Source organism: Stegostoma tigrinum, chromosome 3 (assembly GCF_030684315.1).
Source record: "Stegostoma tigrinum isolate sSteTig4 chromosome 3, sSteTig4.hap1, whole genome shotgun sequence".
NCBI lineage: Eukaryota > Metazoa > Chordata > Chondrichthyes > Orectolobiformes > Stegostomatidae > Stegostoma > Stegostoma tigrinum.
Window position 1 is genome coordinate 53,359,631 of NC_081356.1, and position 14,356 is coordinate 53,373,986.

A 14,356-nucleotide genomic window follows, 5' to 3' on the forward strand; every position below is an offset into this window, starting at 1 on the left:
ACTGGACGCAGTATTCCAAGTGCGGTCTAACCAAAGTTTTATAGAGCTGCAACAAGACCTCACGACTCTTAAACTCAATGCCCCTGTTAATGAAAGCCAAAACACCATATGCTTTCTTACCAACCCTGTCCACTTGGGTGGCCATTTTAAGGGATCTATGTATCTGCACACCAAGATCCCTCTGTTCCTCCACACTGCCAAGAATCCTATCCTTAATCCTGTACTCAGCTTTCAAATTCGACCTTCCAAATGCATCACCTCGCATTTATCCAGGTTGAACTCCATCTGCCACCTCTCAGCCCATCTCTGCATCCTGTCAATGTCGATCTCTGCATCCTGTCAAATAGTGAGGCTCGATTTCCTGTCCATCACCTCAGTGAGTCTTGACAGTATCTTCACATCACTTGCCCTACGTGGCCACCAAGGCAAAGTAAGCAGTCAGTCGGACAATGCAATAAGTGGTGCAAAAGTTAGCAATCTCTTACGACATCTGTCAGGAGTTCATATCCAAATGATGTGTAAACAGGTGATAGCCACTAGGTTTCAAGGCATCCTAGCGAATCTATTATTAACCGTTTCATCATTAGAAACCCTCAGTGTCACAATGTGTCCCCATATCACTCTCTCCATCACACTTTTTTTTCTATATCAAAGTTCCTATATTGCACTATTCTTTTTTCCCTGAATATCTCTCTTCCTCTATCGTAGTCTGTTTTTCATCTTCTTCTCTCCTCACATCTCTCCCCTTCCCTGTATCTCCCTCTATCTCTTTACCTCTTTCCTATATAACTCTTTTCCCCCATTTCCTTGTCTATTTTTTCCCCTCGCCCATACTTTCTTTTTCTCATTGTATCTTCTCCCCAGTATCACTCTTGTCTCTCTCTCACACTTCCGCCATGTCTCTCCGCCTCTCCCGGTACATCTCCCCTCTTCCCCTTATCGCATTCCCTTCACTGTAACTCTCTCTCCCTGCATCTATTTCTGAGTCTCTCTCTCTCTCTCTCTCTCTCCCTTTGCCCTGCTGACGTCTGTCTATTTGCCTCTCCCCCTCAGCCGTTCTCAGTTTTTCCGCTGCCGGTCTCCCGGGGACAGTCCGTTTGATTTCCTCCGTTCCTCAAGGCGGTGCTGAACCACGTCTCTCTTCACCCTTTGGTGTTGTTTCAGCTTCGCCGTCGAGCTCCTGCTGCAAGGACCGCTGCCGCCTTCGCTTCCTCTTCTCTCTCATCCCGACCGCAGGTAAGAGCCAGGCACCAGCTCCGGAGCCGCCGCCTTCCCCGCACTCCCCAGTCACCAGTGGCCCGCGGCCCGCTCAATCCCGCAGGCCCACCCGTGCTGCAGCTCAAATCAAAACCGGGAATAGGCCTTAGGCTCGAATCCCGTTATTGCGAGCAGGGTAGGAGCGGCTTCCAGAATTGAGAGAGACAATGTATGAAAAGGGGAGGAGGAAGAAAGATGGTAGAGGCACCAAGAAAGAACGGAGAACAGAGAGAGAGGAACTAACGATCAGTTGGAGAAACAGCCGACGGTGGTGGTAATGGGGAAATTGGCAAAATAAAGGACAATTGAAGAAAAAAACAAACGTGCAAAGGAAAACGACCTGCAACGGGGAAGTTAGAGACAAAACCCAAAGGCATAATTGAAATAGTGTAATTCAAGAGAATGCATTGTAAGGGGAATAAATAAGACATCAAAAAGATACAGGAAACGAAAGAAGGATATAACGTGACAGATGTGTAAACAAAACTGAATGAGACAATCGGGGAAGGAAAAAAAACAAAGAATTAGATGAACAGAAACAGAAAAAGGAATAACGAGATGAAGACAAAGAGCGAAAAGACAAAGGCCAAATTTGATAAGAAACGGAGAGAAAGCAAGAGATGGTAGAGAAACAACGATCGTGATAGAAACAGAGAAATGAGCAAGGAGGAAAATAAACAGCTGAGTGAATTTCAGGGAAGGAGAGTGACCAACATAGGAGTCACAGAAAGTTAGATAGTGAAACGAATTTGAGGGGAGAGGGATGGGTGATGATCACCTAAGGACAAAATTCAGAATGGAAGCAATGAAGTAAAGCAGAAATGCCAAGAAGAAACAAACTTGAAAAGTGAGACACAGACACAAAGCTTGATAAGAAGTGTAACTCAGCAAGATGTGGAAAGAGGGGAGCACAGATGCAGGAAATCTGGAAGCTATCAAGAAACAGACAAGTGAGAAGCAGTTTGAGAGGAGAGTTGCATGGTAAGAGAGCTCAGAAGAAATTAGGAAAGAGAAGGAATATCAAAGGAGGAAAGGGGATGGATAAATGAATATTGGAAAGAGGGACTAGATTAGTGCAAGAATTTGGAAAATAAAACCAACTTGCATGTGGGGAGAAAGAACTTGAGACATTTAGAGTTAAACATAGATATATGTTAGAGAGAGACAAGAAGTGTGAAAGAAAGAAACAAACAGTGGGTATCAATGGGAGGTTGGGAGCGAAGTTATGGGAAGAGAGAGAGAAAAGGATAGGCAGGTACTAGTAATAAATACTGGACCGGCTGGTTCACTCACAAGGGATGAGTTTGACAAAGTCAGTCTTTTATAGAATCCCTACAGCATGGAAGCAGGCCATTCAGCTCATTGAGTCCACATCAACGTTCTGAAGAGCATTCCACCCAGAACCACCCCCTTGTCTCTGTACCCTGCATTTCCCTTGGCTAATCCACTTAGCCGATACATTACTGGAGATAATAGGCTATTTAGCAAGGCCAATCCACCTAATCTGCACTTCTTTGGACTGTGAGAGAAAACCAGAGTACCTGGTGGAATCCCACATAGACACAGGGAGAACATGCAAACTACACAGACAGTTGCTTGTGTGTGGAATCGAACCTGAAACCCTAGTGCTGAAGTGCAGCAGTGGTAGCCACTGTACAGTCATAGGCTGAATTAGACAGTTGCTTTTGTAATTTATAAGGGAATTCGAGGTTATGTGTGGCAGTTGGCAGATATTAAAGTGAGTTAAGGCTGCAATCAGATCGGCCATGATGTTACTGAATGGTGGCACATAGAACATTACAGCACAGTACAGGCCCTTTGGCCCTCAATGTTGCGCCGACCTGTGAAACCAATCTGAAGCCCATCTAACCTACACTATTCCATTATCATTCATATGTTTGTCCAATGACCATTTAAATGCCCTTAATGTTGGCAGGTCTACTACTGTTGCAGGTAGGGCATTCCATGCTCTTACTGCTCTCTGAGTAAAGAACCTACGTCTGACATCTGTCCTATATCTATCAGCCCTCAATTTAAAGCTATGTCTCCTCGTGCTAGCCATCACCATCTGAGGAAAAAACTCTCCACCCTGTCTAATCCTCTGATCATTTTGTACGTCTCTATTAAAGTCATCTCTTAACCTTCTTCTCTCTAATGAAAACAGCCTCAAGTCCCTCAGGCTTTTGTCATACGACCTTCCCTCCATACCAGGTACATTCCTCATAAATCTCCTCTGCACCCTTTCCAGTGCTTCCACATCCTTCCTATAATGCGGCAACCAGAACCGTATGCAATACTCCAAGTGCGGCCGCACCAGAGTTTTGTACAGCTGCAACATGACGTCGTGGCACCGAAACTCAATGCCTCTACCAATAAAACATAACACACTGTACGCCTTCTTAACAACCCTATCAACTCGGGAGCAGTTTTGAGAAACCTAATGGACTACTGCTATTTTTATATGTTCATGTTCTCTGGAGAGCATGGAAACTGGAGAATGTATGTCTCAAGCTAGGTGGTGAGGATATGCCCCTAAGTTCTTAGAGACAAGCCGTTTTGGAGAAATTGCTTGTATGGGAAGATGTTGTAGGAAGGGAAGTGAGTGCTAGGGATGACAAAAGAGTTTGGCTAAGATGTTCAAGTGGGAATAATTCCTTTTGAATGCTAAAAACCAAGCGAATGTGTATATTTGATTGTGGCATTTACTGGTGTTAACACAAATGGTGGAGAATAATCCAATTAATGTGGAGGTTGATGGATAAAGGATATAGAAATATGGATAAAATGACAAAGATTGAAATTGAAATATAGTTTATCCATTTTTTCATTTGGTGATATATCTGTTTTATTTTATTGGTGACCTCCTTCTAAGCTATATGATTCTTTAAAATAAGAACTGTTAGTGTTAAAAGATGTTCCTATATTTCTATATTTACATATTTATAATATGGTTCAAAGTAAATCTCATACAGAATAATAAACTGATGGTAAGAAAGTTAAAGGAATGTTTGATTTTCTAAAGCCTGAGTGGACTTTGTTGTGATCACAACTACTAAACAGCAAATTAAGAGAAATATGATGCTGTTCATAACCAACAGATATCTCAAAGCTCTTTGCAGCCAATGAAGCACTTTTCAAGTGCAATTACCATCGTAAAGAAAGAAATATACCATTTGTGTGTTGCAAACTCCACAGACAATTGCCCACGGAACAGAGCTAACTCCCCTGTTCTTAGTGTTAAAGGATCTTTTATGTTCACCTGAGAGTGCAGATGTGACAGGTTTCACCAGCAGATTGAAGAATAGCTTTCTCCCCACTGTTATCAGACTTCTGAACAGACATCTCATATATTAAAGTTGATCTTTTTCTGCACATTCTTTGTAGCTGTAACACTATTTTCTACGTTTTGTTCTATTGCCGTGATGTACTTATGTAACGTATTGATTTGTCTGGTTACCATACAACATTTTACGCTGTATCTTGGCACATGATAATAATAAATCAAATCGAAGATGTGACCTCACTTTGACATCACATTCAAAAATCAGAACTTCTGACAGTGCAGCACTGCCTCAGTGTCAGGCTTGTTTTCTCTTGTGTTAACTCATGTGTGGCATTTGGGCATTGCTGGCTGGCCAGCATTTATTTCTAGACCCTGAATGCTGTATTGAAGGTGGTGGTGAGCTGGCTTCTTGAATTGCTGTAGTCCATCTGTTGTGGGTTAACCCACAATGCTGTTAGGGAGGGAATTACTTGCCACTGACTTGCTCTTGTAGCTACGTTGTTTATGTGATAAATTTATTTGAATTTCAGGTCAGTGATAACCCCTACTTCTGAGCTTATGATGGAGGGAAGGTCATTGATGAAACAGTTGAACGTGTTTGGGCCTAGGACACTACTGTGAGGAATTCTTGCAAAGTCATCTTAGGGCTGAGGTGACTGACCTCCAGCAACCACAACTATGACTTCAGTGAGGAGAGACTATGCCCTGATACCCATTAATTCCAGTTTTACCAGAGCTCCTTGATGCCACATTCTGTTTAATGCAGCTTTGATGTCAAAGGCTGTCACTGTCATTCCTTAAATTCAGCTCTTCTATTCATGTTTTAACCAATGCTGTGATGTGATCAGGAGCTGTGTGGCCCTGGTGGAACTCAGCTGGTTATTCTGAGCAAGTGCCGCTGAATAGCACTGTTGATGACACCCTCCATCACTTTATTGATCAAGAGTAGACTGATGGGGGATTGTTTGGCTGCATTGGATTTTTCCTGCTTTTTATGTACAGGACATACTTGAGCAATTTTCTACATTATTGGGTAGATGGTAGTGTTGTAACTGTATTGGAGAACTTGACTTGGAGAGGGGTAAGCTGTGCAGCACATGCCTTATGTATTATTGCCGGAATGTTGTCAGTGTCTGCAGCCTCTTGATTTATACAGTGCCTCCAATCGTTTCTTGGAATTACGTGGAGTGATTCACGTTGGCAGAAGAGTGATATCTGTAATGCAAGGGATGATTGGAGGAGGCCGAGATGCATCATCTACACGGCACTTGGCTGAAGATTGCTGCAAATGGTTCAGCCTTATCTTTGGTGCTGTTGTGTTGGGCTGCTCCATCATTGATATTTGAAGAGCTTCCTCCTCCAATGAGTTGTTTAATTGTCCACCACTGAATGTGGCAGGTCTGTAGGGCTTATATCTGCTCTGTTGGTTGTGGGCCGGCTTAGCTCTGTCTGTCACTTGCTGTTTCTGCTGTTTGACATGCAAGAGTCCTGTGTTGTAGCTTTAACAGGTTGACGCCTCATTTTCAGGTATGTCTGGTACTGTTCCTGGCATGCCCTCATGCACAATCCACTAAACCAGGCTTGATCCCTTGGCTTGGTGGTAATGTTTTTGTGGGGGATATGTCAGGCCATGAGGTTGCAGATTGTGCTGGGGTACAGTTTTCCTGTTGATGGCCCACGGTGCCTCTTGATGCCCAGTCTTGAGTTGCTAGGTCAGCTTGAAGTCTGTCCCGTTTAGCACGGTGATAGTGCCACACATGAAAGAGGTTATTCTCAATGTCAAGGCATGATTTCTTTTCCATAAAGACTGTGCAGCTGTCCCTCTTACCAATACCATCATTGATGGATGCAATTGCAGGAGACAAATTGGTAAGGATGAGGTTAAGTGTGTTTTTCCTTCTTGTTGTCCCACCTACCTGCAGACACAGCCTAGCAGCTATGTCCTTTAGGACCCAACCAACTTGATTAGTAGTACTGTCAAGTCACTGTTGGTAGTGACCATGGAAATCCCGTATCCAGGGTACATTTTGCATCCTTGCCACACTTAGTGCATCCTCCAAATGTTCAACACAGAAAGTACCAATTCATCAGCAGAGAATGGAGAATGGTGATAATCAGCAGAAGTCTTTTTTGTTCAAGTCTAACTTGAAACCGTTATACTTTGTGGAATCTGGAGTCAATTTGGAGGAGTCCCAGGGTGACTCCTTCCTGACTGTCTGCCACTGTGCTGCGACCTCTGCTAGGGCTACCCTAATGGTAGAACAGGATATATACAAGGATGGTGATAGTAGTATATGAGACATTGTCTGTGTGGTATGATTCCATAAACATGATTATATCAAACTGTTGCTTGACTCGTCTATGAGACAGCTCAACCAATTTTGGCACTAGACCCCAGATGTTGTTAAGGAGGACTTTGCAGGGTCAATGGAGCTGTTTCTGTCTTTTCCGGTGTCTAGGCTGATGCCAGGTGGTCTGTCTGGTTTCATTTCTTTGAGACTTTGTAGTGATTGATACACTGAGTGGCTTGCTAGTTCATTTCAGAGGACAGTTGACAGCCAGCCACATTGCAGGTGGCCTGGAGTCGCATGTCCCTGAAAGGTATTCTTTGACAATTGACAATGGTGTCATAGTAGTCAGTAGATTCTTAGTTCCAGATTGTTCTTATTGTATTGAAATTACACCGTCTGCCTTGGCAGGATTTGACATGAATTTCTGGATGAATAGTCTAATGGCAATACCACTAGGTCATCACCTCCAGCATTTTTGTGTTCAAGATCTGAAGTGGGACTCAAACTATTTGATTCAAAGGTAAGAGTGCTACTGACTGAGCTGTCACATAGAATTTTCAAAGGTGCACTGTTGCTTGGATTTTTGCCAGCTCTCTTTAACTCATCATATTCAAGATGAAGCGATCCATATTATTCTTAGTGTGTTGGGAATTTAAGTTCGCAAAAGCGGCAAGTAATACAGACAAGGTATCTAAAGATAAACAAAATCCTCAGACTAATTTTCCTGCACAAGAAATACATTCTAAGTATAAATATCAAGATCTGTTATTTTGACGTATTATATGTTCCATCCCAACTAACTAGGAGTTATACATACTCTAAAATACGTTGTTTAAAATATAACATCGGAAAATGTTGAATCTGTTTAGTGGGACTAGCAGAATCTGTGGCTGCAGAAACAGTTAAGATTGCAGGTTGATCATCATTTATCAGAAATCGATCAACCAGATCTCTCAAAAGATGCTACCAAATCTCATGAACGTTTCCAGCCTTTTCTGTTTGTATTTCAGATTTCCAGATCTGCTCAAATTTGCTCTTGTGTTAGTTGTTTTTATAATAGGTCCTTTGTAGTCACATTAGAAAAAAAATAGAATTTTGAGCTATTTCATGCTTACCATAAAACATTGTAACTGGAGGGCTTAATAATGTTTTATTTTTAGCAACGAGTGAATGATTGGTTTGACATTAGATCAGAATGGATTCCACAAGAACATAAATTGAACATATCCTGTGAATTTTTGTTAGCCGTTAGTCTTCCTCGCTATTTTAACAAATGGAATGATCTATGATACCCTACATACCCTAACAAGAAGTGCTAAGAATCTTACATTACAATGAATGTTCATGGGATAATAGAATGGTTATAGCATGGAAGGACGCTATTTGACCCATTATTATTGTGCCAGCACTCTGCAAGAACTTCTCAGTTCAACGCGTCTACTTGCACTTTCCCCATGATAGTGTTGAAGTAATAGAAAAAGGTATATTACTGTACCATAGACACATTTGTCCTCTCCCATTGGTTCAATAGCATCATTCAAGAAAATAGTTTTCTGATCCCGACACCTAACAAAATATACCAAGTATGTTTTGGTATTTTTTGGTATACTCTCTCCAAGTATAGTATTGTGCAGTACAACAGAGCTGCTTCAGATAATTTACTTGTTAAGAAGGGAAGTGTACTATGAACATCTGTAATTTTCTGAGCGCTTAATTTTAAATACAGATTATTGCTTTTGCCTGCTTTGCATTTGTTCAGAATTGGATCACATGAGATTTTTTTCACTTGTGTTACAAGGCTAGCCAAAGTCAGGATGTAATTGATGGAATGCTCCGAAGAGTTGCTGTGAGCTGCCATTGTTGACTTCTTTGTCTAAAATTGTAATGTCTCACTGAGTAAATCAAACTCAGTTTTGTGACTGGTCAGATATCACTGGTCACATTAGAAGAAGGATGGCCAACAGATTTAATTTCTTTAGTGGACTTTCTACAACTGGTGTATTGATACATGTTGATGTGTTTTTTTTTGAATGAAAATGGCTTCTTTTTATTCCTGCTGAAATTACCTTTGTCACTTAGAGATTATAGCTTGTGGAATTTTTATTAATAAATAATTAGATTTAAAATCGTGCACGTGAGAATCAGCCATGTGACATTTCTTGAAGAAAACAACGCAAAGTGGTAGTTTTCTGGAAGCACGTTATGTAATTAATATTTTTCCAATGGCTTCACGTTTTGCTGTGCTTTGTTCCTATAAGTTCACGTGTAATGTGTGTTTTCCTAATGAGAGAGAAGGTAGTTGTCTGAAGCCAGGCTGTGTCTGTAACCGGCTACTGTGTGTGTTGGATTGGCTCACCTCCTGATTAAAATAATAATTAAATGGTTACATATGGTATGACTAATCCTAAATACTCGTTTCTATCTTCTATGACATCTTTTTTGTGTGATCAATCTGTGTCATATGCGAACCTTATCTGGTCCAAAATGAAACTGTAATTTCAAATGATGTGCACATTGTCTACAGAGAAAAAAAAATTTCCTCTTTACCCCTCCAAATTTGCTCTTGATTCTTTTTACCTCACTATCCAACATCTGTACCTTTTTCATTTATTTTGATTTACTTTCTTACTCCTATTTTGTCATGCAGATACTTCTTCTATCTACCATCCATTGTATAATATTAATTATTTCTTGCTGATAACAATTTCTAATTCCAAATAGTGCCTCTTTATCTCTCTGTCAACTAGGTGAACAGTAGTGGAGGTATAATCTTCAACATGACTGAACACATTCCATAAGTAATAGAGCTATGTCAGTCGGTAAATAGTAGAAAATAATTGAACGATTTTCAGAGAGAGTAGAACCTATTATGTTAATCTTGAGATCTGATAGACACCTTCAGATGTAAGGCCGGTCAGACTAAGGAACAATGTTGAGGTTCTAATCAATAATAAAAAAGAAGCTTATTTAGATATAGACAACTCGGTTCAATTGAATCTTGTAATCCATATAAAGAGTGTAGGGGCAAAGCGGGGATATGAGATAGCATTGCCAGACAAGGTTAAGGACAATCCAAAGAGTTTTTCCAAATACATTAAGAGTATGACAGTAATGAGAGAGAGGGTACGGCTCCTTAAAGATCAAGGATGTAGTCTTTATGTTGTACCCCAGAAGATGGGAGAAATACTAAATGAATATTTTTATGCCAGTTTTTACTGTGGAGAAAGAAATGGAGGCTAGAGAACACAGAGCAATAAATTTTGATGTTTTAAAAACTGTTCACATGACAGAAGTGGAAGTTCAGGAAGTCTTAGAGAATATGAAGGTGGATAAATCTCTAGGATTTGACCTAATCCCAGAATGTTATGGGAAGTATAGGAGGAAATTGCGAGAACCTTTGCAGAAGTATCTACATCATCTATAACTATAGATGAGGTGTCTGATGACTGAAAGATGGCTAATGTTGTACCTTTGTTTAAGAAAAGTTGAAAGGAGAAACCAGAGAATTATAGACCTGAGATAAAGGGAACTGCAGATGCTGGAGAATCCGAGATAACAAAGTGTGGAGCTGGATGAATACAGCAGGCCGAGCAGAATCTGACTTCAGTCATGGGTAAATTGGACACGATTTTGAAAGACAAGATTTATGGACATTGAGGCAAAAATTGATTAGGGATAGTCACCATGATTTTGTGTGAAGAAAATCATGTCAAGAAAACTTGATTATGTGTTTTGAGGAAGTTACCAAAACAATTGAAGGCAGTGCGGTAGATGTTATTTACTTGGATTTTAGTAAAGCCTTTGACAAGGTTCCGCATGATAGACTAATTAGTAAAGTTAGGTCACATGGGATTCAAGATGAGCTTGCTTACCGGCAAGAGACAGAATGGTGCTGGAGGGTAGTTTTTCAAATTGGAGGCTTATCACCAGCGGTGTTCTACGGGAATCAGTTCTGGGTCTCTTATTTATGATGTAGATGAAAATGTAGATAGCATTGTTAGTAAAATTGCAAATGACGCCAAAATTGTTGGCATAGTAGACAGTGAAGACCATTTTCTAAGATTACAGAGGGATCTTGATCAAATGGGTCAATGGCTGAAAAGTTGCAGATAGACTTCAATCTGGATAAATGCAATGTATTGCATTTAGGTACAGCAAATAAGGGTAGGGCTTATATAATTAATGGTAGAGCCTTGGGTAGTGTTGTAGAACAGAGGGACCCAGGGGTTAAGGCACATACTTATTTGACATTTGCGTCATGTAAATACATGATTAAAAAGGCATTTAGCTCGCCTTCATCACTCAGTCCTTTGAGTTTAGGAGTTGGCAAGTCATGTTGAGGTTGTGTGGAATATTGGTGAGGCATCTCTGGCATACTGTGTCCAGTTCTCACTGCCCTGTTACAGGAAGGATATTATTAATCTGGAAAGGGTTCAGAAAAGATTTAACAGGATGTTGCCAGGTATGGAAGGTTTGAGTTATACAGAAAGATTGGATAAGCTGGCACTTTGTTCACTAGAGCATAGGAGGTTGAGAGGCAATCGGGCAGAAGTTTATGAAATATTGAGGGGTAAACATAGAGTTAATGGAGTATTTCAAGACTGGGGGCACATGTTTAAGGTTAGAGGAGAGAGGAATTTAAGAAAGACACAAGGGCAAATCTTTTACATAGAGAGTGGTTTGTGTGTGAAATTAACTACCTGAGGAACTGGTGGGTGTGGGTACAATTACACCATTTAAAAGACATTTGGATAATTACATGAATAGGAAAGGTTTGGAGAGATATGGGCCAGGACCAAGCAAGTGTGACTAGTTTAGTTTGGGATTATGGTTAGCATAGACTGGTTGGACTGAAGGGTCTGATTCCATGCTGTACGACTCAATGACTCTTTGTAATTCTTTTTAATAATATGTTTGGGGTTATGTGCATTGGCAACCACACACTTGCATATTAGATTAGATTCCCTACAGTGTGGAAACAGGCCCTTCGGCCCAACAAGCCCACACTGCCCCATGAAGCATCCCACCCATAACCCACACATCCCTAAACACTATGGGCAATTTAGCATGGCCAATCCACCTAACCTGCACATCTTTGGACTGTGGGAGGAAACTGGAGCACCCGGAAGAAACCCACGCAGACACAGGGAGAAAGTCGCTCAAGGCTGGAATCGAACCTGGGTCCTTGGCACTGTGAGGGCTGTAGTGCTAACCACTGAGCCACTGTGCCACCCCAATATTACATTGAAACAAACAGAGGCAGAAAAGGATTGATCATTTTACTGTGAAATCATTTGGTCAGAATAAAGCATGTTTATCATAACGGAACTGGATGCTAAAGTGCAGCTGGATTGCAAGTGAAGACAAGTTATGGTCAATTGATAGTGAGGTTATTTCTGGATTACGATGTGTCGTTTTAGTCAACTGTTTGCAAAAGAAAATGGATTTATCAGAAAATGCTTATAAAATTAGTTAAGTTTAAAATTGACTTCAGTTCATTCAATTTATCTTTTCACCAGAGAAAGGATGAAGGGAAGGGCTAATGCAGATCTTCAAGAAATGAAGGTTTCAAGTTGAGAAATAATGGTATCAAGATAAAAACAATGAATATGAAGGAGAAATATAATTTTCATAAGTTTTGAACAGGGCTAAATAGAAACAAAATTCCTCGAATTCCCACAGCCAAATATGTACGAAGTCAACTCATGTTATTGAAAGGGAATTAGACCAATAACTGGAGAGTGGAGATTGAGGACTGGAGACACTTTTTTTTTCAGAGTGGAAACTTGGACAGGAGTTTTCCAGGCTCTATACAAGAGGGCTCAGAGTGCAAGGGATGATAGAAGGAAGATGTTGGGCCAGAAGCCATGCATGTTTATAATTTTTCTGGACTTTTCTGATGATTGCTGTCATTGCAGAAAGACACCGCATTTGGATGCAACAAGAGTTCATTAAAATGGTTTGTTTGAATATTGCAAACAATGTACAGGTACTACTGGGCGTCTAAACTTTGTCAGTAAAAGGAAGGAGCAAGCATGTAGAACCTCACTGTCGCTGTTGAGTATGCTGTTACAGTAGGGTGGAGTAGCCTGGGAGGTAGCATGTAAATGGGAGGAGAGCAAGAAGTTGCAAGCATTGTTGGAACATGCTGCCAACATATTATTTGAACACTGGCACTTGAGAGAAGCAAATAGGAAAAGTTTGGGGTGAGAGGTTGTTGGGGAGAGGAAGTGGGTGGGGAGAAGAGAGGGTGAGTGTGGCCTTAGAAATCAAGGGTGGGGAGTCGCCTGCAATGACACATTCACACAGATTTCAGGACCTTTGAGAAGGAGGAAGGGAAATGAAGGGAGGCAGTGGGTTGGCAGAAGTCTCAGGATGAATAAAACAAGGGTGCAGAAATGCAGGTGACCTTTGTTACTTTCTGAGGCCTTTGAAAGCAAGTGAGGTCACTGGTCTCAATGCCATGATGGAAGATTAATTGGGTCTCTTGGGTGATGGTGGGTCAACCAATGACAGTGGTGCCAAAGGTCGTCATGACACAGAACTGTTACCTTTCCAATCTCTCCAGGAATCCACTGGAGATGTGTGTAGTATCTTTGACTTCATGGACATCATTAGGGTGACCAATCCAAATTCAAGAAGACCAACAGTATTTGCATGGACCTAGACTGTCAAGCTGTGAGGCTGTTGCTGGTTTCCCTCGAGTGTAGAGTGCGATTGATGGCATGCAGCTATCCAAGCTGTTACACATCATCAACAGGAAAATTGAACTTCATCGATCCCCTCTCTACTTCCTATCTCTCCCTCACCTTTGATAGCTTCCATTGCCCTTGCTGGGCTGTATATGTAAGCTAGGCTATTGTACAAAATGCGGAGGAATGGGATTGTGGGAGATATAGCAGTTTGGATCAGAAATTGGCTTGCTGAAAGAAGACAGAGGGTGGTGGTTGATGGGAAATATTCATCCTGGAGACCAGTTACTAGTGGTGTACTGCAAGGGTCGGTGTTGGGTCCACTGCTGTTCATCATTTTTATAAACGACCTGGATGAGGGCGTAGAAGGATGGGTTAGTAAATTTGCAGACGACATTAAGGTCAGTGGAGTAGTGGACAGTGACGAAGGATGTTGTAGGTTACGGAGAGACATAGATAAGCTGCAGAGCTGGGCTGAGAGGTGGCAAATGGAGTTTAATGTGGACAAGTGTGAGGTGATGCACTTTGGTAGGAATAACCAGAAGGCAAAGTACTGGGCTAATGGTAAGATTCTTGGTAGTGTAGATGAGCAGAGAGATCTCGGTGTCCATGTACACAGATCCTTGAAAGTTGCCACCCAGGTTGACAGGGCTGTTAAGAAGGCATACAGTGTTTTAGCTTTTATTAATAGAGGGATCGAGTTCTGGAACCAAGAGGTTATGGTGAAGCTGTACAAAACTCTGGTGCGGCCGCACTTGGAGTATTGCGTACAGTTCTGGTCACCGCATTATAAGAAGGATGTGGAAGCTTTGGAAAGGGTGCAGAGGAGATTT

At 41.3% G+C, this 14,356-nt stretch overlaps 1 protein-coding gene across 5 annotated transcripts in view; it reads left to right on the forward strand.

The window, feature by feature from the left end:
- The first annotated feature begins 869 nt into the window (after nucleotides 1-869).
- Nucleotides 870-14,356, forward strand: part of LOC125450827 (guanine nucleotide-binding protein G(I)/G(S)/G(O) subunit gamma-7) — a 312,586-nt gene continuing 299,099 nt past the window's right edge. For 3 of the 5 annotated variants that reach the window (XM_048527110.2, XM_048527108.2, XM_048527109.2), the window contains exon 1: nucleotides 872-1,236. The gene's annotated coding sequence lies outside the window, so the exon portion shown is untranslated. Of the gene's footprint in view, nucleotides 1,237-14,356 lie in introns of all 5 variants that reach the window. The other 2 variants (XM_048527111.2, XM_048527112.2) reach the window with 1 other exon arrangement.